This window comes from Helicoverpa armigera, chromosome 3 (assembly GCF_030705265.1).
Source record: "Helicoverpa armigera isolate CAAS_96S chromosome 3, ASM3070526v1, whole genome shotgun sequence".
In the NCBI taxonomy this organism is placed as follows: domain Eukaryota; kingdom Metazoa; phylum Arthropoda; class Insecta; order Lepidoptera; family Noctuidae; genus Helicoverpa; species Helicoverpa armigera.
Window position 1 is genome coordinate 11,103,552 of NC_087122.1, and position 23,854 is coordinate 11,127,405.

Below are 23,854 nucleotides of genomic sequence, written 5' to 3' on the forward strand. Positions count from 1 at the left end.
ACGTCTCCTTCACACACTGTCAATTACCGCACAATTATAATATAATTGAATGTTGCATATCCGTTGCAACGCATTTCTCTTATAAAATATTCATTCTAAGCCACCTGAGAGAAATAGTTCTTGTAACACCTTTAGGTTACGTTATTTGATGGTGATGTCACTGTTTCCTATAAGAGAATACATTTTTAAAACAATTAATCCAGTAATTAAATTATAGATTTGACTTTGGCGTAGATTTACTTTGTACTTTCATTTTGTGGTGCTTAACAGTGTGTCACAAAAAATAATATGTGGGAATGAAACATTGCTTCGCCCTGCTAACATCTCATAAGATTATCTCATCATAAGAGTAAAAGTAAAAGAACTCTGATGTTCACAGGTTTTATTTCTGAGCTTTAAGAACATTTTATGAAGGGAGTGAGTAATCTACTTAATCCGTTTAAGTACAAACCAATAAACCGTTACCTAACTTAACTTTATATCTTTACGTGACGTAACCTAAAGATACTTCACATAGTCGTGTGCGCATATTAGAATACATACCTGCGCGTACGATCAATGAAATAACTACGTTCTCGTAAAGCATAGTGTTACACTCTAGCGATCATAGTAGAGGTGTATTAACGGGAAAAAGTAAAAACTGGCTTTAATATGATAATGAGGTTTCACTAGAGTAATCTAGTGGGTTTTATCTTAGAACACCACTTAGTGAGATAATGACTTGCACCTACTTAAAAAAAAAGTTATTTTTAAGAATATCTGCAATTCAAAATAATTCATAAGTTACATTTTAATCCGTCAAACCGATTTTTGATAGTAAACGTGTGTAGGATCTAAGATAGTATCAATACATGGAAACTAGGGTAAACAAATCAAAACAAAATACTTTCCACGTAAAAACGCCAGTCTATATAAAATACATACTAAGCTTATTTGACCCTAGCTTTCATATAGACAGCACCTACCAAAACTACAATGAAAATACCATCAATCCAATGAAACTTGCCAAATACTCAAAACGAATCTACACTACCAAGAAAGACCGATGAGAACCGACCCGCAATGCACATGCAATTAAAAACGCAGTTAGTTTCAAAATCGGCGAACATTCCACAAGTCCCCATAATGGCTATAAAGCTAGATATTCAATGTCGTAACAGTTCGTCAGCAATTCAGTCTATGGTCAAACCGGTAACCGATGACGTATAGCCTTAGCTTTGTCTAAACGCTGCGTTGATTTCCGTGAAGGGAATTCGGCTAGTGATGGGTTCAATATTCGGCGTTGTTTTTCGGCTTTGGTTGGATATTCGGCGATTAGGTTTATGGCGTTAAGTTTCAGTGTAATTTGAAGGCAAAGATTAAGTATTATAGTAGAAAAACTTGCGTCAGTTGAATGTAAACCTTGGAGGAGGCCTTTTTCCAGCAATGGACGTCTTTCAGCTGACGCGATGGTGTCGAATGATAACTGTAACTTTATAAATGTAATGTAATCAATACTTACAAATAACTTTACTAGAAACTAATTTTACGAGATTAAACTGAATAGTTTCGCTTACCACCCAGTTATGACGTAGTGTCTAGATTAGGTACCAACTATTCGGCCTAATCAGGACGAAATTTATCCCATCCCTAATCGTTCAGTTTCTCATAGATTTTAGGTCGTCACAGTACGGTATGTAAATATTATCAATGTGCCTTTTAGACTCGCCTTGTTAGTTTTAGTCTACAGCAGTTTTGGCTATTACGCGTGCAGTTTTGAGAATTCAAATACTGTTATGAAGTGATTGATTGATTTATTAGTTTTTTGACATGGCTTTGAAAGCTGGATTTAGCGATGATGGCAAAATTTTTGATTTGTAAATAATATAATTAGTGCCTACCCTCAGTACACTCTCTCCAGAGAATGTCGACAATTGACGTCACTTGGTCATATAGACATTTCAATTCCTGACAGACACTCACGTTTGAATTACTTCTACTGATCACGTCCGTGCACCGTACGCTTAAATTCGCACTATTGAATAGAAACAAATACCTACCATCATCTATCCAGATTATTTATTATTGAGTTAAATGAAAATAAAGCAAAGAAATGTAAATAAAAGAATTATTATTAAAAAAACAAAATACCCGACTGCACACTAAAAAAAGAGTAAAACAAGCCCCACAATAATATTGATCAATACAACTTTACTGAATATAATTTATAAATATTGATGGAAAGCATCGCAGGCGGGGACCAACAGAGGCTTATTTATAGTCATTTCGGTTGTGCACCATTTAGCAGAATTTTCGTTGGTGGCGGTCAAGGTGGTCCCCGCCTGCGATGCTTTCCATCAATATTTATAAATTATATTCAGTAAAGTTGTATTGATCAATATTATTGTGGGGCTTGTTTTACTCTTTTAGTGTGCAGTCGGGTATTTTGTTTTTAATAATAATTCTTTTATTTATAACTTTTAGCTGTTTTATTTAACGAAAATGTTGTAGATGTAGAAGACTATGTATATGTAAGTACCATTTTAAATTATTTCGACGACATTTGGCTTTAGATTACGAGTGATGTTACTCCGCAACATAAATTTACCGCCAATGCGACGTTCAAGACGATCAAGACGACGTTCATGCATTTGATCAAGACGACGTGATTGTATCGCCAAAAGAATCGCTTTTTGCTTGCTAACGCATGAGTTGCTTTGCGTTGACGCAGAATTAACATGTTCCCGTGGGAATTTTGAGAAAAAACGTATCCTATATTAATTACTCCCGTGATTGAAATGAATCTAATGATACCGCATACATATTTTTTTAAAGGGAAATTTAGAAAAAATATCCCGTGGGACTTTTAGGATAAAATGTATCCTATGACACTCCCGTAATCAAGACAAATCTAACGATACCTCATACATCAAAATCCATCAAGCCGTTTAGGCTACAGGAGGTCACAAAGGAACAGACATACATACATACATACATACATACATACTTACATACACTCGAAAAACATTACCCTCCTTCTTTGGCAGTCGGGTAAAAAATAACAACAATTTGTTATTTAATTCCAGTTAAATAACTTTATTTGTTTTCATTGATTCATGCAAAGTGAAAGAAATGAATATGAAAAAAAAATTAAGAAAAAAAATTACAAACAATTTGTTATTTAATTCTAGTTAAATAACTTTATTTGTTTTTATTAATTCATGTATACTCACCCTTTTTTTTAGCGACGTAAAATCATCAAATGACCCCTCCCGCTGTGGGTTAGCAGCGGAGAGGGAGTGTCAGACTCTTACTGACTAAAATCGTCGTGTTCCGTCATAGGCCTTTTATGTACCAGGGCCGCGGTATCTCTTTCGAACAACCCGCAGCCCATGTATACTCACCCTTCACCTACAAACTCATCGTCCTCCGAGCCTTTTTCCCAAACTATGTTGGGGTCGGCTAAACTACATTCATACATAATCCATCCAACGACCTTTCATTTCTTAAACCAACTTCGAATTCTAGGAAAATTGGCATAAGCCAGTGTTAATTACATTAATCGGCACATGAACCGTAACACATCGATCAGTGTTAGTACAGTTACAGTTGGCCAGTATATACGTAGTTTTATGGCCAATTATTTGGATTAGAATGCAGAAAAAATGCAGCAAATATGTTGCCAAATATCGCATGCAATGTAGTGTAGTGTAGGATATTCAACCGGTGGAATACACTTGAGTATCGCCTATCTAAACTCTAAGTTAGGCATAAATGGATTAATTGACAAAGAAGACTCATCAACTTTAGTTAAAAGTTTCATTACATTGGCCTAATAATGAGCTTTTGTGTTAACATACAACAAAAGCTGCACATTGTTTTGCACCAGTTTTTTTCCATTCCACGAATATTGGCAAAATATGGTTTGTATGATACATCACCAAATTGGATATAGTGGATATAAATTGAAAATATATAGTGGAAGTAATAATTGCTAAACACAACAATCCAATATGCAGTCTAAAGCGCGAAGGTTTGAAGATTAAATATTACGACAAGAATCCAGGCAATAAACCACTCTCTTCGTTAACTATCCATTTATCTACAACAGACAAATATTCGCAACTAACTCCAAATAATTTACACCACAATTACCAAAATTGCATTCAACTATTTTTAGTTAACCCTTTCGCAACTGCAGTGAGTAAGCAAAATTTTGCAACAAAATGGACACTGGACGAATGACTCACGAATATACCCGAACCCTACCGGACCTTACCGAATCCAAAATGATATAAAATATCGACAATAATATTACTCAGTTATGCGAAATTCTACAGGTTTTGCCGGTTTTATGAGAAATTTATTCGGCAGTATTTTTATAGATGTCGCGCCTAAATTGGGGGCCAATGTCCCATAATGTGATGTGCGGAAGATAATTTTAATATATTATTATGGGTAAACGATTTGTTTGCTCGTTTTTTGTTGCTACACAAAGTAATTCATGATTATCGTATTTACATACGAGAACATAAGTGTTTGGTATTCATTCATTTCCTGATTGCTGGAGAAGGCAAACACGTTTAAGCCACTTACACTTACTCTTCCTATAGTAGTTTTTCCACTTTCAGATACTGTCAGTATAGGGACCTAGTAGAGGAAAAAGACTGCATTAATAGTATTCCTTTCCTATTCTTTGCCGATACCTGCCCCTACAACTCCTTAATAGATTGTAACTTTCTAACTCTACAATCCTAGGTTTAAATAACTGAATCAATAAAATATAAAAAATGCTTGAACTGTTCAGCCTAACCAGCTATCCACACAATTTCTTAAACAACTATCCATCATATTCACAAGTGGGCGAAACACATCGTGTTATTGACCGAAAGGACCAAAAAGCCACTGACCGCATAACTAGGCAAAAAGCAATACTATTATATACAGTACATTTGTACTAGGAACCCTCAAATTATTGCACGTAGGAAGCCCAAGAGGCCAATTTTGTATGTCGCTCTTAACATTCAGTCCACATCCGAACCATGCTTGGAATTTGATCGAAGGACCAAAACCTTTTGACCTGCCTTCTCAAGTAAAACATATGAAGCAATAGGCCTACTTATGTTGGGTGGTATTGCATCATGATTGAGGGAAATGAAGGTTGATTTTTATAAGTTGAGGATGTTAGTGGGTGTATTTTGTAATAACCAGTAATCCTGTGTAATCAATTACGGCTGTTTCATAAGGATGCTTTCAGCGTTCCACTATTCCTTTAGTCCTTGCGATTGCCTTGAGGTGATCCATTTGCCTGTGTTCGTTAAAAAGTATAATGGTTAGTTTTGTAAAGTATTGACTATAAACCTGACTAACTCAACCTTTAATTCTGCCTACAGAGGTTGCAGACGTGTCTCAAGCAAAAATAAGCTATCTATATCAAATAGTTTTGACACTTCATCATAATCACATCATGTGTCTTCTATTTTGGTGATTAGATTTCCCAAATCATCTCCAAAATCACACAAAATAACAACCCAAATAAACCACCAATTACTTAAAACAAACGACATAACAACACATCACAAAATTACCCCAATCATCTTATAAAATCGCTAACTAAACCGCCACGGCTCCTAATACACGCAAATTTTCGCTTTCGACATCGCCATCGAATTACGAATAATGTGTGCATATGGCAAATAAATCGCTGTCATTTCGTAGCTTCATGTACGGTGTGCAAGATAGTCGCGTGACGTGAGTACTCGGCCGAAATATTGTACATATAAAGAAATATTGGTCCACACGCAATTTATTTTCGTAACCGTGTTATGGGATTTTTGGTGTGGTCTTAATTATGTAGTGTTATGTCAACTGTAGATGTTATTAAACTGGTGGTTAATGTGGTATAAGAAAGCCGAGGTGGTGATGATTTGACCAATTTGGAGGACCAAAAACTTTGAAAGAAACTGTCAGAAAGGACAAATTCCCTTCTAGAATAAATGAATAGTGGCTGTAAAAAGAAAAACATAAACATATGGTTTTATTTTCTCTGAATGAGAAAATGTTTTTTACCAATTTAACCACCTTAGTTTCAGGGCGAAGTACTCAAGTTTAATTATGTATGTTGTTATGAATAAACGTTTTTAACAGCCCTATTAATTGATTTCGCACGTTGAGAGCACTTAATAGATGCGTTGATTTATAGTTGAAAACTTAATTCTGTGCGTGTTAACAGTGTTTTGTATTAACGTTAATAACTTAAGCAACAAAGTTTCTGAAATTACGATAATTCGCAGATTATAAAAGAATATAAATATTAACTTAAAACTCTAAATTCTATTAAATCATCTTATTTTTTGTAACTTGTAATGGAAGCGTAATGAAAACGGAAATTTAATTCTAGGTTATAATGTCGTGTCTTAGATTTCAGTTGACGTAGTGAGCTGTAAACCTAAATAAAACAATTGCTGCTGTTGTAATAGCCATCAAAATTAATTGTCTTCTAGGCTTGTATTTTTATTAAATAACCTAAAGTCAAACTAACTCTTCCCGAGTTTTGGACATTGAAAGTAGACAAACAAATATATGTAGGTCCAAATTAAGCTAATTTGTAGGAACCTAAAACAGAAAGTGTGTGCATATTAGATAAAAAAATAGCTTTTAGCTTGCAAATATCTGCACTAAAACACGATAATATTCAAATTTCACACGAAATCTTTCTATTTTTAGAAGTTAAATAAATGCATTATACCGTGGACAATCTTAACGTATTTCTCAATAAAATTCTTGGTAATACCGCGTTTAAAACAACTGTAAAAGACATAAATCTAGTCATAACTATTATTCAGACGTTCACATCGTTCGAGTGCATTGAAGTTCATACAACAGTTGCCAAAATCGTGATTCTAAACAGAGGAATTTACCATAAGAAAAAATATTAAAAAATGGACAAACATATTAAGTCAAATAAACATATTGAATATAGAAAATAAAAAACAATAGATTGACTAGCCTTTATGCCTCGTAAGAACTGCTCCGCATACCCGGATTAAAAGTAGCCAATAAGAACACTGAACACTTTTTAAAAGGCCTGTAAAGAGATTAGCGCATTCAAACAAACACACTCTTCACCTTATTCGTATTAGTATAAATCTAAAAAACATATTACGAGAAAATAATGAAGACTACAAGGACAGGACTACAAGCTCTTCTTCTACTTCTTCTCAGCAAAACAAGTACTAGAAGGTCGGGCGTTTTTGGGGGCTGTCTCATGTAATTCTGAAGTGCTGTTTTTCAGCCTACTTTGAATAAGTAAATGTTCTTATGATTTGATATACGACGATATTAGCTCCGAAATCTCGGAAACATTTCCAACACATCAATTTGAAACCTGCTGAAAGGCATTTAATGAAAGCAGCACTTGCTTACAATGCATGACAGACCGATATGGATACATCAAACGCTCATCGCAATAACTGTCACATAATTAACCATTTCGTTCCGCGCGGAACTAATTAACACGATACGTAACTAATTCATTAACCTCTAATGAACCTGTGTCTACTTGTGTACTACAAGAACTCTAGAACAGTAGTTTGTAGTTCTGATGTTGTAACATTGTAAGTGAAATCTCTTAACAGAACTTTGGTTCGATCCAATCAGTTAATCAAATTGTATCCAGGAACTATGAAAACATTTTGTACAGTAAACATAAGGTCATCGTCTTCTGTCTAGCCTTTTCCCAACTATGTTGGGAACGGCTTCCAGTCTAACCGGATGCAGCTGAGTACCAGTGATTTACAAGGAATGACTGCCTATCTGACCTCCTCAACCCGTTACCCGGGCAACCCAACCCAATACCCCCTGGTAAGGCCCAATACCCCTAGGTAAGTAATACAGTAAGCATACGGTAAAAGTAAAAAATCTGTGTAATTTTTATTGAATCTTAGTAATTATTTTTTTATATGTATTTTTGTAGGTTCCCCATAGTAAAGTTTCTGAAATGTAATTGACCTCTAAACGATCTTTTAGTCCAAGATCCAGCAGCATCATCTACCTCCATGATCTAACATCTAATTTTAACAACACGTGCACGTTAGAGTTTTCCTGCATTTTCTTTATTTTATTTTTAATCCTACACTGTAACTTAATAAAAACTCATTCTTCTCACTATACGGCTATTTCATACCTCTATCTACAATACCTAAAAAGATCTTTATATCCAAAAAGTCTTCGAAAAAGTGTCGAAAAAACCAAATAAACATGTATCGTGTACCGGTGCAGACGGTACCTCGTCACGGCAACTCATCGACGGTCACTTTCGATGATCTTGCGCAAGCGCATCTGCGGGCATTCCGTACGTTTTCGATTCGTAACATATTTTCTAATTCGTCATGTGCAACTGTTGTTTGTTTAAATGTCAATTGTTAAGTTTAAGTGTCAAGTTTACGAGGTCTTTTGTGGATTAACTGTTTTTTGGCACTTGTTTAATGAATTGTTAGAAGGCGAATATTTTTCTTAGGGTCCTATAGTTAACTTAAGCTATGCGTTAAGTTAAATAATTCTAATTTTTAGCAATTATTAGAGATAAGAGTTTAATTTTGGGCAAACTGCCGATTTATTTTCCCAAACCAGTGTAATCTGTATAGTATATATAGTGTAAAGCGTATTTATTAAATAGGAAACCTACTACTACCAACTTAATTTCTGATTACTTCATGCAACATACAATAAACACCACATTAGTTCCAAAGCTAAAATTAAATAAGCATAACACAAATCAATATATTCATCTACATAATCATTCTCCTTACCATAAACACTCCATCATACATGGCTCATTGAGAATTTCAAAACTCCGAATGACCCGGCCTTGGTTTTAATATTATTTGCCAAAGGCAGTGCCTTACTTGCTCAGAAGCAATCTCAACAAGTTAGGTAAACAGTTACACGCCAATATTCGTTAGCTAGTCAATGATACCTGTGAAGATGGCCGGTACTATTGTTTTGGATGTCACTTTTGTATTTTTGTATTTTGTAGTTCTAGTCAGACAAGTATAGTAAAGAAGTAAACATTCATCTGATTTTGGGAAAGAATGTATTTCTTTTCTTCTTGTTTCTGTTACCATTGATATTGTGGTATTCATAGGATTGATTTATACTTAAAAAATCCACTGTAAATACTGAAATTTTTGCAGAAAAACAAACTCCAATAATAAAATATAATTACATACCTAATTAACAGTGAAAAAACTTATGCCATTTAACGCATTCTCTTCATATTTTCAAATGTTTTAGTACCTATGTTATTTTTGTTCCTTTGGTTATTAAACTTCTTTAGCTACCGTCTGCAAAGCGACTAAAAAGTGACTTACAACTCACTCCCACAGTAAACGAAGTCCAACAGTAGGTACCTAACGCGTCACTGTTTACATTTTCGCGGTCATTTGCTTAGCATCACCAATGCGGCTACATTCAGCTAACTGTTAACTATTATGTGCTTTTTGACACAATACTGAACATCGTTAACGCTGCTTTTGAGTAATTTCGGTAATTTCCACATGACTAATGTGTTTCTGGCTTCTTTGTACCACACTCTTGTTGGTAAAGTATGTATTGTTTGTTTTAAGATGAGAATATTAACCTTTTAGTAAATAGTTCTCTGAAACCTGAAAAATATGGATTTTGTTACAACCAGATTTCCTTAGCCCACTTGAGCGTATTAACATTATTTTATCAGAAAAATCTGCTATTTTACTCAGGGACCGTTTGTAACCGTCATACGCATTTTATCCGAGTGTGCGAAGTAGTTCCTTCGGGAAGCACATGAAGACATAATTGTTAGGTACTGCGACATAGCTTGCTAAGTATAACTTCGCTCTTATAAAATATGTTAACCTTTGAATAAATGGTAAACTAACAATAAATTCGTCACTGTAGGTGATTGGGGTCATCTTACAAGTCACGATTTTCATTAGAGCACAAGTGCATTTGATCTTCAACATTGTTACCGTATTGGAATCTTATTAGTAATATTAAAGAGGAAGGTTTTTGTAATGTCACGCCTGTTTGCTTTTCAGTAATAACATATTGTTCCGTTTTATTATTTACCTCTTTTTCTCTTTCTCCTCCTTTCTTCTCTTTTTCCTCTTTTTCTTCGTCTACCGTGATGTCACAATTTTTCATCACCCTCGAGTCCCATAATAACTCTGCCTTACCTAATCCAATTTCTTCCTACATACTTACCCCTATCGTTATCTCAATTACCTCAAGTAAAATTATTGATTTACAGCCATATCTTTTACAGTTTCTTGTGTCGTTATTTTAATGATAGTACATATTGATTCTCAATGCATTTATTTTCTAAGTGAAACCTCTAGTAATAATATAAATGCAAACTATCAGTATTTAATGTAATGGTCAATATTTAAATGCATACCCACCGCAACTAGAAAGGCCTAACGTCTATTAATTTCTATAAACATTGTAACTTACCTTCCTACTGTTACGAAAGCGATATTGTTCAACGATGAAGTCATACGCCTAGCCAGATAGCAAATAACTGGCGGTTAGTGCTACCATTACACGAATATTAAACTTTATAACCAGGCCCGCCGTAAGCGGGCGTGCAGCGCGTGCACAGCACGCGGGCGGCACGTCCTAGGGGGCGGCAAATCTAGCGAGTTATCACGTAATATTTAAAAAATACAATATCTTTTTACTAATGATTTGATTTCAATATTTCCGAACTCAGCAATAGCGCTAAGAATATTACTTACACTGCCGGTTTCAGTTAGGTGCATCTGTTGAAAGGACATTTTCAAAATTAAAGATTCTTAAAAACGATTTAAAATCAACCAGTGGCATAGCGTGGGGCAAATGCTATTTAGGGGGCGGCAAAATTAAACCAATAAAATTTCGGAAAAAGCCGCCCTAGCTTTGGTCGTCTCCTATCAATTTTGAATGTTTCACACTTTGCATCAAAAAAAAATTCGCGCTCGCTGCGCTCGCGGCTCCATATCAGATGTCGCATTTTATCTTTGTTTAATTGTTGAGGCATTCAATTCCGAATAAACATTTTTCGCGCACGTCCGTTATGGCTTTTTATGATTTATGTTTACTTCATGAAAACTCTAAGGAAAAAATCGCGCTCGCTTCGCTCGCGGCTTTTGCACTTCACTTCTGTGCATATCTTAATTTTTGACTTTGCTTTGTTAATTTACAGTGGTTTTTATTTGTTTTGTGTCCTTAGACTAAAAAAATTTCGCGCTCGCTACGCTCGCGCTTCCTTACATATGGAAAGTGTCTTAACGTATGGAAGTTGACTTTTCAACGGGAAACCCACCAAATAACATATTTTACTGACTTTAAACATTGTTATAGATATTTAAGTGCGTTAGTTTAAGTTAATCACAATTCACAATAAGTATTTCAATACATAGGGGCCACATGGGTAATGATTGCACTGGTTTTCTGCAATCAGAGCGGTGCATGTACATATATTTTTCTGATCTAATGACAAGTAAGATGGATATGAAGGGGCGGGGGCGGATCCAGGGGGCCGGACCCCCCCCCTTATATATTTTTTGACAAAACGTATGTAGTCATAGGGCGGCATAATCAGTTTTGCACGCGGGCGAACAAACAGCTAGCGGCGGGCCTGTTTATAACTATATTAATGGACTTAACTTGACGACCTCGATGGCGCAATGGTCATCATGCCGGACCCCCGAACCTGAGGTCTCGGGTTCGATTCCCGGTTCGGTCGACATTTGTGTGATGAGCATGCTTGTTGGCCGTGGTCTGGGTGTTACAATATGTATTTATAAATATGTATATATGTAGCTATATGTAGTTTATCAGTTGTGTTAGCACCCATAACACAAGTTAATAAATAACTTACCATGGGGCTAACCGACCGTGTGTGAAAAGGTGTCCCGACACATTATATTATATTATCCCACTTCTGTTCTGTTATCCCACTTAAGTAAATTGAAAATGAAGCAACTTGTTTGCGTTGTGCAATTGATTTTATTTGATAAATTAATTAATACTCAATTGCTTTATTAGCATTTCCTATGTTATACAGGTGGTCTATTTTAAAAGCTGGACAAAATTATTAAAATTGAACAAAATGTCACCAATCAAAAGAATTTAGTTCTAATTTATTTCTTATTTAATAAGAATTTTAAGTGTACATTAACCATAATTAAATGACTAATTTCTCTTGAGGGATACCTAACTACTTAGATTTATTGAAATGATAAAAATGTGTATCCTTGAAACGGATTATTCTCACAAAGAAATAATCATGGAAAAAACACAGGATTTAATTTTTCTTAGATTCCAAATAAAAACAAATACATACGTATTGTAAAGACTTTCTTGGCTTGGTTTTCTAACATTTAGTACGGTACCTACGTGTTCTATTTACATATCCATAAAAGTGGATCGATTTCACACTGGTCCGTTATTAAATGGCTGACAAACATTGCATAGGCTGTTAGATAATCAGCGTGATGATTACAGATCAACTTACCTAATGACTTGATTGATTTCTCACTCATTAGCTACGCTCAGTTTGGTAACGTTTTCATGTGTAATGTGAGACTTTGATTGGGTCAATGATCGGTTTAACTGTAAGAGATATTTTAAGTGTTCGATGATGATTTTTAGGTAATCTTGAAGTTTTTAGTTACTGATTGAGATATCCCTATTTATCGCGAAGAAATAGCAGGGTCTGACTACAGAAAAAAATTTAAAAAATATTAAGAAATCTGCATCTTCTAAAGATTCAGACTCAGATATGGTAACAAAAAAAAACCATTTTATAATTTTAGTAACAGATATTTTTAGACATTTCTTTATTCAAGTTCCTACAATGTTATGAATTGAATGTTTATTAATTTCGCAAACAAGATACACATTCCGATGTAATCGCAATACAAAGTGCTCTAAATTACTTTTATAGATATCCAAGTAGTTGTATACAGTATTTATGAAATCGTTTGTTTACATAAGCGACAGTTTGTTCAATGGGAGTATAATATCTTCCGATATCACAACGTTATGAGAAGGAAAGTGTGTATCATTACATATGGCGTTGATGACTCCGAAGCTATGGTAGAGAGAACATAGATGCATGGTGTAAAGGGATAATGTTATACTTATGGGAAAATTGCAATGGCGAATTGATTATCATTGAGATAGGCATATTGAATCTAAACGTGATAGTAGAGAAAAATAATTAGGTAAGTAGGTATAGCAAAATTACCGAAAAGTCAGGATAGACTACAAGTAAATTATTTTCTACGTTTTATGCAATAAAAAAGGATTATATCATGAGACATTATAAGATGAGATAGATAAAATGTGTATCCTATTCAGCCATGAACGGCATGGAATACCTATCTTGACCAAAAGCCAAAAAGTACAACTCTCATTTTCATTTTAGTATAGAAGTATGTTAATAGAACTACTCATCTTAATGAGAATCCTTTTATGTTAGTTTCAAGGCAAAGGAGTGTCTACCAAAAGGTGCGTCTACGTCTTATTGCAAAAAGCGTGTTGAAATGACCCCTAAGAAACCTTACTATTGAATGATTTTTTTTTTTACAAATTATTAATTTTTTTGCAAGATATTGACTCATCAACATTTTAAAATTTAAATGACATTTCAAACAATAGAATTATTGAAATTTAAGATTTTTTTTCACATAAGGAAGCATCAGTTTTGGCATAAAACCTTTTAGGATTTGCATAATCGAATTTTATTTGATCACGCGGATTTTTATTCGAGGCCAAGCTTTATTTGAAGTATCTTCTCGTCAGGTTAAAATGTTCTGTTTATATAGGCGTGACTCATTTAGAAAAATATTGAAATGTTGTTGGAGATGACCTGTGAAAACCGCAAGGATGATACAGGCTGGCATGTGGTGTGTGTGTGACTTTGAAATAACATTATAGAAAACGATGAAAAAGCATTTTAGATCTACGTATACTGTACGTATGTTATAAACGTGAATATTGAAGTTTAATATCCTTCTTAGCAAGAAGGTACAAAGTGTTTTTTTTGGAAAGCAAATAATATACTGCAATATAGTACCCAATTCTGTTTTTTTCGTGCATTTATTATTTGAACTAAAATAAACTTGAAACTTTCTCTTAACTTAATGTTAATGAGGTACTTAATTTAATTAATTCTTTGAATAAATTAATTTTATTTATAAATTCTTGCTTTTATTTACACAGAACGTTGGAATGGTGAAGTTAAATATTAGTTTTTATGTCTGCTGGTGTAAATATTTTAGTTTTTGCCGTAAAGAACAGATATTTTTTGTTCGAAAAGTATTGTTCGATGCTCGTGTAAACTTTTTGTAACTTATTAGTAGTTAATTTGTAAACAACTTTGAAATATTAAATCACTGTTAATACCTACTGTACATTGACTTCGTGATTTCATAAAAAACTAGTGACTTCATATACTTAAATTATTAGTGTTGATTTATTTTGTTAGCCAATTATCGTAGTAATTCAGGTTCCATAAATTAAAATTAAATAAAAATACATTGGGATTTCTCAACCTGGAAACACCTGCATAATTTTATATTATAATTAATATTTAAAATAAATAACAATACTTACAACAAAAATTATAACACTATCCCAAAACTTCAATACGTCCCACAAAATATTCAAACAAATAAAAATCACAAGTTCACCTCACTTTCGTTCACACAAAACAAAAAAAAAAAAACAATTCGGGAAAAACTTTCGGAAAATTCACTCGATCACGAAAAAAAAAACTCGCTACTAAAGTAAAATTGAGCTTTATGTTTAACGCGGTACGGTTGATATTCGCTCGTTTGACCGGTTATAGTGATGGCCGCGTATGATGCGTGTTTGCGGCGTGGTGTGTGCCGACAATTTGCGCGCGCGCACCTGTATCGCCCACCGCCCCGTAAGTGGGTGACATAGAATTTAGGTAAAGACAGCTTTGATTTTAAGTATTGTGGTTTAGTTAATTTTCGATTCAGTTAAGTTTTCGTGTGAGAATTGTGACTTAAATTTTATATTTTTGGGAGAAAACCAACATTTATAATAAAGATTACAAAATGTTTTTTGTATACATCTGGTTTCGTATGTAGAATGCAAACAAGTGGTATTGTACAAATGAAATAAAATTGCTACAATATTTATGTAAACATTAAATATATGTTTTTTTAGCAATACGTACTTTAAGTGGATTTTTAATGACGCCAACTTCATACATCGAACACAACAGCATATCTACTTAATAATACATAGAGATTAAAGTTCTAAAATCGATAACCACAAGTCTGCAAAAACAAAATAATCGATACCTAAGCTATTAACATACTTTCACAAAACCTACAAATATTCAGAAAGACATTAAGAAAAATGGCTTTCTGTCAACAATAGTATAAATAAACATAATTGCTTGCTTTAGGAAAAGTTGTTAAATACAAAACGTTGGAACTCTCGTCATTTTGTGCTGGTCTTTGAACATCGCATACACCTTAATTATGCACTAGTGTTAGAGTATTTAACTTTCACTCACTTCTGTCAAATTATAATCATTTTCACTAAATGATTTTTGGCAATTATAGCGCCTAAAATTAAAAATAAATATATATTGAAAGTGAATAAACTGAAACGTAACAAACATCGCATTGCAATTCAACGTGCTTCATTTGTTTTCATTTCAATAATTCTATATATTTTCTGTTTATTCTATAACAAATTGTTTAAATAATACTAGAAGAACACGAGTTTATGAATACACGTAAACATTTATAACAAGTCTAAACATCTATGATTCGATGTTTCATCATGAAGCTTCAGATCATATCTTCCGGCTTCATCATCAGATCAGTTTAACACTACAATATTACATATTTTACTGTCATTAGAGCTTCCAAATTTCATGATACGTTCCTTCTGCGATCCTTGGAAGATAGTCACCTGAGATTCCATTAGGCAGTTTAGAGTGACAGGGGAAAATGGAAGAAGATGATATATTGCGCCGACCCCAAATAAAATTGGCAACAGGGCAAGAGGAAGAAGAAGAAGATTTTATTAGGCACATAATAAGTTACATGTAGTTCGACTTAATAAAAGCATGTTGAAAATACATAGCAAACTCCAACTAGTTGCAAAGACAAACGACTGCCGATGTATAGCATTATTTTACTGTGCAACCTTTAGGCTGACCTCACACCTACGACTAAGTTCTAATGCGCTTTTACAAAGTCAATGCTACGAGCTTGGTTAAGTCTTGTACTTATGTAGGAGGCAAACTGTTCTTTAATTAATTTGTGCCTCATTGGTCTAGTAGTTGTATAGCGCAACTGCTGAGCACGAGGTCTCGGGTACGATTCCCGGATTGGGCTGATATTGCGATGTTGGTATTAGAAAGATTCACAAAAGCAGTCTGGAGCCTGTATTTTAGCGGTATTTCAACAGCCTGGAAGGGCACGTAAAACCCTCGTCCCTGAATGCTAATCAGTACCTAGACGTGATAATTCCAGGTCAGAGGTCAGAAGTCAGAAACTCTGACACTAGGGCTTGTTAGGTGATTAAAACCTGCAACCCACTTTATACGAAGATTTTTCATGAAAAGATTATACCTATTTCGCAAAATAATTGTTTCTCGTAAAATTGTATGCATTACTTACCTACATACATTAAATGACTTCCAAACAATTGACAATCACATTCTCATAAACGATGAATACCTAAACATAGGGAATTTGTTGTAAATGCGTAACAGCAGCTATTAGGTAATATACCTATTAGCTTAATGAAAGTATAATACGAATACGTAGAGCAGTTATAATTTCATTTAGTACGTTTATTAATAGGTATGTTGTTTACTTTTCCCTATTGTTGAAGATTTTTATCAACCCACAGTTCTGTTCAGAAACCTACAAGAATTGATCTTAATTGTTTTTCCCCTAGAAAACAAGAGAAACCGCAAACAGTACCCATTTTCCTGCAATACCACGCTATCTTTATAAAGCCACGACAATCGACCCGTAAAAAGTGAAAAAGAAATCGCAGAAGTCTTACCTGGCACTTTCCTAGCGAAGTGACCGTGGCTACACAGTTAACGCCTGCATACTTTCGATATAATTGCACTGTACAGTGTACTGTACAATTAGGTACTTACACTGAATAGATTAGCGTGTTTGCTTTTAGGGGTACTCATGACAGAAATGGCTCTTCGTGCGTCTTGTTTATTTGTTTGAACCCTAAAGGCGCCGAAACTACTGAACCGATTTGAAAGAAACTCGTTGTTCGAAAGCTACAAACTCTATATTTTTATTTCGGTACGGGCAATAGTCAGAGCAGGAAAACGGCTAGCAGTTAAACAGTCAGATATATTCAAAAGTGAGAAATCACCTTTAAAATTAGTGTCAAATAATTTCCCTAATTAATTAAAACTCAAAAGCTTTTTAAAACAAGTTAAACCACTAATTTTACGTTGACCATTGACATTGACCGCGCGACATAATTAATTTTAAAAACCTACATTCTAGAAAGTCATACTTCCGACTTTAACGTTTATAGCTTCGAATCGTAACTTCGGTTGTAAAGTTCGTGTCAAGTTTGTTGTGACAAAAATGTTTTGCCAGCTTTATAATTTTGTGAATTTCTAGCGGTTTCACCAATGTCCCATGAGAACTAAACAGTGCACGCAGCCCTCTAGCGTCCTCTAGCCTTTCTCGGTAAATAGACTATCTAACTCTGAAATATTTTTTCAAATCGAAAATGAAGTTAACGAGATTAGCGCGTTCAAACAAACCAAGAAACTCTTTAGCTGTATAATAGTACCTTTAGATTTCCACGATGAGATCTTTCTTTTAAGTCACCCTTTTCATTTATACACTGAGGGAAACAAATACAGCCCTTCATAAATCGTATAGGTTGGTACAGCTAGCCAACACCATAGTCAAGCGTGAAACACAAAAAAGTACCTACTCCACATTCACCAAATAGTTCGGTAATCGTTCCGAATCTTACTATCTACCACAAATACTAGGCCGGTGCTATTGCACACATACTATGTATGTATGTTCCGAGTCGTTAATTAAAATTGCGCCCAGTTTTTCAAACACAGTCAAGCAAAAACTACCAGTAACCAGTCTCCTTTGATACTTGTCGGTAGAAAGGTAGGTTTGGCGCCCAAATTATAAATTTTAAGTGTGCGACTGCTTCTAGTCTCACGGATAAGTTATTCATTTATTAGGATTGCGAAAGGAAATAAGAGGGTGTCAATACTTAGAACTTTAAAGGTTTCCCGTCAAAGACTTCCTTTATCATTAGGGATTTCGACTACTATAGAAGTATTAGTTACATTTTAAAAGTTCCACGCAATAAAGGAAAATGGAAAAATAATATAAAATAGAAAAGATATCCAAGAAAGATTCTCAATGATGGGAAATACTTTACAGGAAAACCTTTTCGTAAATCAAAGTATTTATTTTAAAAATCATAAAAATACTGTATGTAGGTACCACTCCTCAAACACAAACCTCAGTTCTAATCGATTGAAACATGTACCATATCGATCCATGAATAGCCGTCCATCACATAGGTAACGGGTACAGCTCCATATTCGGTAGGTGACCGGTTGGCGGCGCGTGCGCAGGTCTGCGCGCTCAATACGCACAACTGACTCGCACAAAAAGTTTTTATGAACCTATAAATCTTTGGTCTAGGTTTAAGGATAACGGGGTAATAGGTTAGCTTAGTAGGAGTGAAAGGACATTCATTAAAGACTTTCAAGGTCACTTTTTTGATTTTGAGGATGATAAGTACAGTCTTTATACACGTTTTGACAGTGGAGAGGTGAAAATGAAACGGTAAATGGGTTTGTTTGAAAAGCTGTATTGAATGTTCTTAGATCATCATCATCCTCCAAGCCTTTTTCCCAACCATGTTGGGGTCGGCTTCCAGTCTAACCGGATTCAGCTGAGTACCAGTGCTTTACAAGGAGCGACTGCCTATCTGACCTCCTCAACCCAGTTACCCGATACCCCTTGGTTAGACTGGTGTCAGACTTACTGGCTTCTGACTACCCGTAACAACTGCTGAATGTTCTTACCTAGATGATTCATGGAAATATGGAACCATTTACTGCTCTCTTTACAACATTAGATCTTTAAAGACAGAAACAACAACATCCTGAATTTCACAGATTAAAGTGAAACCCGTCTCCAAATCATTACTATTAACTACGCTATCTATGAACAATAATGAGCTTATTACAATCGTAAGCACTACAATATCATCGAGATGAATCTACTCGAGATACAAATACTTACAGCTGGTCACTTTCGCTGACCACACTGACCATCCATTATCTTTCTTTGTTGTCACGCCATCTTTCCATTCTTAAACCAGCAAATCCAACTCTATTACAATGTCATAAAGTGTAAATTTACTTACCGAAATCAGTGTATGTGGTCAAATAATTAGTCACAATAATATCTAGGAAAGTAATTAGCCGTATTTAAGAAAATAACAAGTGTATTTGTAATCTTTTTCGTCTGTATTTTTAATTTGTGTTTCAAATTGTACGTAAAGTTTCTAAGTGACTAGTTTCTTTGTTTTATTTTGGTACACAAATAGAGTTTGTAATTGACTAAGTTTTCCTATTTGTTTTATTTTTATAGACTTTCCGTTCATGAAATATTTGACATTTTCGTGAACCTAACTGAGTTCCCGCACACTGCAGCACAGTCGACCCGATGGTTGTTTTTTTTTTTGTCAAAGTTAGCTATTGGTCTAATACCGGCTAAATAGTTACCTGATCTCATACTACTGATTTATGCCAACTCAAACCGCCCGACTAAAAGTTTGCAGTGTAGACGTACAAACTTTGTACAAAAATTTACAAAATAAAGCGAGATCTATGTATTTTATTTATATGTGATCCTAATAGTTAGGTACTTTTAGATTCTTAACTGTTTTCAGTAACTTGCTTTTAAAAAATACCCAACATCAGGGTAACAACAACAGCAATTATCTTCATTATTTCTCACCGAGCCACATACCTAAATAAGTAAATACAGGATGTTATTAGTTCCACTAATTCAGTTCAACGGAATCACGCACAGCCTATGAATTAATATTGAATCCATCAAACACGACAATTATCCAATAAAATCGAATATTAAAAATTCATAAATTATACTTCGTTTCGAAACCATTTGCATACCTGAACATAATTTTATGCATTATTAATTGTTCTTCGCATTTCCGCCCACGTCCTGTAGAACCTATTTCACTACTTCGAGCACCCGTAAAAGTGTGCCTATGCCTATAGCCTTCCTCAATAAATGGGCTATCCAAAAGGCTTAAATATTTTTCAAATTAAACCAGAAGTTCTTAAAGAAAGAGCATAAAAACAGATAAACGAACTCACCAGCTTTACAGAAAATGAAAGTTCGCATCTTCAGTTAGGGTTCTAAAAATAAACAGAAGAGCAAAATCAGCAAATATTCTTTACAAAAAATATAGATATTTAATTAAATGTCTGAATTCAATTAGAATTAACATTTGTTTTTAACATGGAAAATGCGTTAATTGATGACACTCGTTCGAAGATTGCTAAAACAGGCGCATCAGTATGGATGCAAGGACACCCAATTGCATTATTTTGAATAGCCGATAGATTCAAGCTTGTATGTATTGAAAGATAAGCAATGAAATATGTAAGTTAGCTTGAAATATTTTTTTCATCCCACCATCTCGGAAAGAGTAGTTTTACCCTTTGATATCTGAGCGCAAAAGCCGTTTTTATCCTCTAGAGCGGCAAAGTGATTTGAATTTAGAACATCGTGTGCAATACTCCATTTGTGACAATCTTGATAAGACTTTTCAAACAAATACATATTAAACAAATAAAGTACTGCTTAAAATAATTAATTCATTAATTAAGTATTTTTTATTATTGTTTTTACATTGATTTTTAACCTCGTTTCATTTTTAAACTAAGTTTTCAAATAAATGAACTTTAATAGGTACCTACTTCTTTTTAATTGATACTCATATGTGCGCGCCATTTTGTTTTTTGAGTTTAGAAATTTCCTCGATGAGGTGGGATGAAAAGTTACGTGTTGCACTCGAGTGCAAAGATTTTTCACCTTGTGCTCTTTTGATTCCCTCGCTATAGCTCAGGATTCTAATTATTGAAACACTCGCTATGCTCGTGTTTCAATTTTAGAATCCTTCGCTTCCTCGGTCATCAAAATTGAGCCCGCAGTTAAAAAGCAACTTTGCACTCTTGTATAACAAATAACTATTACTAATACTTCTGAATATACAATGACCTAGAAAGGGTTGACGCAAGCTTCAGATTCTTGATCTCAGAACTATGTATTTTTATTTTTATCATTTATTTATTTTCTAACATATGATTTACATTTTTAAATATTAAATATAAAAATAAAAAACATTTAAAAATATAAAAAATAGGTTGCCACCGATATCGGGCACAGGGTCCAAGGTACCGGTGGTTAGGGTCCCAGAGACAGAAACCTCCTCACAATACGTGCCGTATCAAGGAGTACTGCCTTCTGAATCAGTCCCTTGATCCAGCCGCCCAACGAGAGCCTCCTGAGGTGTTCGTCGAGGCTCTTGGCTATTAAACCATTGGCCGTAACGACAATCGGCACAACAACAGCCGTGTCGACACTCCACATGGCGACAACCTCGTGCGCTAAGTCGAGATACTTTATTTGTTTCTCTTTCTCAGCTTTCACAAGGTTCTCGTCATGCGGAACGGCGACATCGACTATCATCGCGCGGCGCGCTAATCGATCTATCACCACAATATCAGGCTTATTGGCTACAATAGTCCTGTCAGTGATGATAGATCGATCCCAGTACAACGTGATATGGTCCTTTTCGAGAACTGGGTCGGGCGCATACCTGTAGTACGGTACCTCAAGGTCGACAAGGTTGTATTGCAGAGCAAGCTGCTGGTGGATAATCTTGGCCACTTGGTTATGTCTGTGCAAATATTCACCATTAGCCAAACGAGAACAACCAGATATAATATGTCTGATAGACTCACCCGGATGGTGACATGCCCGACATATGTCAACCGTCCCGTCTTTCACGATATATCTCCGGTAGTTATTCGTAAGGATAACTTCGTCCATAATTGCACATACAAACCCTTCGGTTTCTCCAAACAAGTCACCGAAGCGTAGCCAAGATACGGACGCATTGAAGTCTACATCGGGGCCATGAAGAGCCCCGAAGAAGCGTCCGTGTAGCTGTTTGCTCTGCCATACTTCCTTGCGATCATGGGTAGTTAGTACCACAGGTCTGCGCCAGTTCTCATTTGCCAACGATAGCGGGTGAGTCCTTTGTCCACTGCTACCATATCACGATGCATACCCACGTCGCTTTTGAGAAGATATTCTCTGAGACTGCACACCTCACGGTTGTGGAGCGTCTTTGCATTTAAAAGCCTCGGCCTCCACATTTCCGTGGGATGTACAGTCTCATCACCGACGATCGTGGGTGATGCATTCGTTCTGCGGTCAGCAGTGTGCGGACTCTCCTATCCAAGGCATCCAATTCAGTTTGAGTCCATTTGAGTATGCCGAAGGAGTACATCAGGACTGGCATGACCCAACCATTATAGGCGCGAACCTTGTTGCCGCCTGATAAGGAACTTTTAGGACCTTATTCAGGCGGCCAAAGAAACGCCCCGCAATGACTGTTTCATGACAGCCACATTGATGCCTAACCCCTCCGCCATACCCAAGTATTTATATGTATCGTTTGCGGAGAGTGATCTCAGATTTATGGAATCTGAGAGTTGTACTCCCTCAGATTCCACAATTCCCCCTCGCTTTACATGCATGACTGCACATTTGTCCACACCGAACTCCATCCTGATGCAACTACTGAAATTTTCAGTGATCTTCAGTAGCTTCATCAGCTGCAGTTCTGTAGTGGCAAACAGTTTCAGATCATCCATATAAAGCAAATGGGATATAACCTGACCCCCTCTCCGCAAAGGATAGCCCAGCCCCGAACCCTCTAGCAATGTGCTCAAAGGGTTCAAGGCCAGGCAAAACCAAAGTGGACTCAAACTGTCACCCTGGAATATTCCCCGCTCGATCTTAATAGGATCGCCGGTCCCTTCAATTTGTCTACATCCTGGATAGTGAAGAACCGTTCTCCATTGCTCCATACATGTATTTTTATATTATTATGGTTGCTGATCAATAGAGCGGTAATTCTCTTCTAAAAACCAAGAAAAGTTAACATTAAATAAACCCTTGAAAAGTTAAGTATGATGTATGTACATTATAACAAAGTACACCATACTACGCTATATAAGATGATTTTATACAAGAATTGGACAACAAGCTTTACAGCTAGAATCTGTTCACAAACTATGGAAACTTGTATGACCGTATGTGGATTTTGTTGAAGACCAAAGATCACAGAATTCCAACCTTCGAATATTAAGTTGTGGCATCCTTTTCATAGCAGTTTAAAGCCTGGCTTGTCCTAAAATGTTTCTGCATGAGAATCGTAGAAGTATAAGATAAAAAATGTATAAATATGGTTTTAATAATTTAACGCAGTGGCTACACTTTGTTCAAAATATACATAACAACCCGAATTCCGTAGTTCTCTATATTTCTTACTCCTAAAGTCATTCTTAAAGGATAGTCTATTAAGACTGGCTATATAAAACCAATACAATCAAATCACTCTATTATGTGAGGTTCCCAAAGTTCACGGTTTCCAAAACTAAAGGAAACAAAAATGAATGGTACTTTGTTAGAGATGTGCATCACGATTAGCATATAACATTACTTAA

The 23,854-nt window shown here is 35.2% G+C and overlaps 1 protein-coding gene across 1 annotated transcript in view; it reads right to left on the minus strand.

Moving 5' to 3' along the window:
• LOC110372922 (uncharacterized) overlaps window positions 1–14,905 on the minus strand; it is a 161,160-nt gene extending 146,255 nt beyond the window's left edge. Inside the window, exon 1 of the mRNA XM_064043652.1 lies at window positions 14,620–14,905. The gene's annotated coding sequence lies outside the window, so the exon portion shown is untranslated. The remainder of the gene's footprint in view (window positions 1–14,619) is intronic.
• Window positions 14,906–23,854: the final 8,949 nt, after the last annotated feature.